Raw genomic sequence first — 2,530 nt, forward strand, 5'->3', positions numbered from 1 at the left:
TAGGATTGGTTATAGCTGTAAATCAGAAGAATAACTAAGTTTGTACAGATTTTTAGAAACTGTTTTGCTATAGGTTCTGATTTTTCAGTAATAACATCAAGATTTCAGGGGCATTTCTGGGAATGAGCAGTAAAAAACAGGGTGTTAGTACTAGTATATTATAATGTAATGTTAGTTGCTATTAGTTAATAATACTAATGGGGAACAAGGGATAATGGGCTGCTGAAAATCAGGGAAAAGGTTTTACATAATGGGATTTTCTGTTTTTAAAAAGAAGAAGGGGGTCCAAGAAGCACTTAAATTGCCTAGGACCAGCCCTGTATAAATACAGGAGCTGGACAGACAGTTAAAGGACATAATTTTTTGAGTGAGGGAGGAGACAAAATTTTTGAGTGAGAAAAGACAGAATTTTTGAGTGAGAAAAGACAGAATTTTTGAGTGAGAAAGAGAGAATTTTAAGAGAGAGTTTTGCATGCAGAATTTAGGAGAGTCTTTGAGGAATTTTCAGAAAAACTGGAAGAAAGTTTAAGAGTTCCTTTTGAAGAAATTTTAGGAAAATTGAGAGGGAGTTTCAGATTTTAGGATCAGTTTTCAGAAGAGGAGAGTTTGAGAGATTTTAAAAGAGGAAAAAGAAACAGAAAAGGAACAAAAGAGCATTCACACACACACAGAGATATACAACAACAGAAAAACAAAAATCAGAAAAAATGGGATTTTGAAACTGAAAAGGAATTGAAATTTGAAATATTGTTTCTTTTGTTGAATTTGTTCAACCTTACTTGGTTCCATTGATTCAATTAATATTTGAAGTGTCCAGCTTTAAAAATAGCTGTACTGTGTATCTGTTTTCTTCGGATCCTCTTATTGCTCAAATTTGAGGGAATACTGGTATTTCGCTGTTTTTGTTACTGCTGCAACTGCTGAAACTTACTTCTTCTACCTTCATTTTCAGGTATATATATCCTTTTAAATTCTATGTTGGAAAGAGATTCAATATGGTGGATAAATGAAGATTGAATTGAAATTCTGTTTTTATCTGTCCAAATTCATCAATTTAAATCTCGTTTTTTTTATTTTATGTTAGTTAATTAGTAGTGAATTCAATTTGATAGCTATGAGCTAATTGTCTACTTTGAAAGTTCGTATAAAGATTTGTAATAACATTAGCTCATTATCTCATTAGTTTAATCATATTAAATTGTCGAAGTAGGGAATATGGTATGAATGTTGTTCATTATTTAAATTTTGTTGTTGGTTAAGTAAGAAGTGATGTAGAAGGGCCAAGATAACTATAGTAGTGATATTTTTTGTTACATAAGGTCAAGATGATGATGTCGATAAGATAATAGATGTGTGTATAAACTTTGGTGAAAGGTGACATGGTATAGCTTGTTACGATGTTTAAAATATTATGAAGGTTTACAACATATAACTAAGTTGCATATAAGGTAATTTTGTTGAATTGGCTTGTATAATAATTCCTTTCTTATAAACTCGAATGCCTATCTACCTTCTTAAAATAAATTAACCAAGTAATTAGGCCTATTAGATTAAAAGCAAGCATATAAGAATGAAAAAGATGTATAAGCATAAATTGCCACACTTCATATCAATGATAATTAGAAGTAGAATTTGCATTAAATAAATAATGAAAATTCTCGGAAAATATTTCCTTCCTTTATGAATCATTTATTTTCAGTTTCATATGCAATTTATTCTTTGGCATATATATATATATATATGTCATATATGTTTAAAAATAGTACTAATCATGTTTTTATTCTGTTCTTTGAACTTGAATAGTCTTGGATAAACATGTTATATGTGGAAATTCCATAATATCATTATAAATATGTCGCGCGATTAGGGATACGTTCGCGTACCCTGATTATATTTTTAAAAGCAAAAATTCGGATTATGCGTACGCGCAATTTCGAACGAATGTTTAATAAAAGGATTTTTCCCAAAGGCGTTAAATCAATTTCAAAAAAAAAAAACCGAGATGTACGGTTCACTATTCAGAAAAATAAATATTCTTGATTCAAAACAATCTCGGAGAAATGATTGCTTAATATATTATAAAAAATTATTGTGTACACGTACGCGTGACACAATTCCGCATTTTTAATTTATAACACGAATATACGTACGCGTAATTCGATTCAAAGAAGGTTTCAATCGTAATAAGTATAAGCAGTAGTAAAATCAGAAAACATCAATATTTAATAAAATCAAGTTGATTAAGCCAATAATAAAAACAGTTAAGCGACCGTGCTAGAACCACGGAATTCGGAAATGCCTAACACCTTCTTCCGGATTAACAGAATTCCTTACTCAGGATTTCTGGTTCGCGGAAAAAAATAAACAGAGTCATATTCTCCTCGATTCAGGGATTATAATTGGTGACTTGGGACGCCTCAAAATTCCCAGGTGGCGACTCTGAAACAAATAAACAAATCCCGTTTCGACTGTCCTTTAATTGGAGAAAACTCCCCACGCGCCCCGCGGGCGCGGCAAAAAGGAGGTGCGA

The sequence above is a fragment of the Nicotiana sylvestris genome, chromosome 4, assembly GCF_000393655.2.
Source record: "Nicotiana sylvestris chromosome 4, ASM39365v2, whole genome shotgun sequence".
In the NCBI taxonomy this organism is placed as follows: domain Eukaryota; kingdom Viridiplantae; phylum Streptophyta; class Magnoliopsida; order Solanales; family Solanaceae; genus Nicotiana; species Nicotiana sylvestris.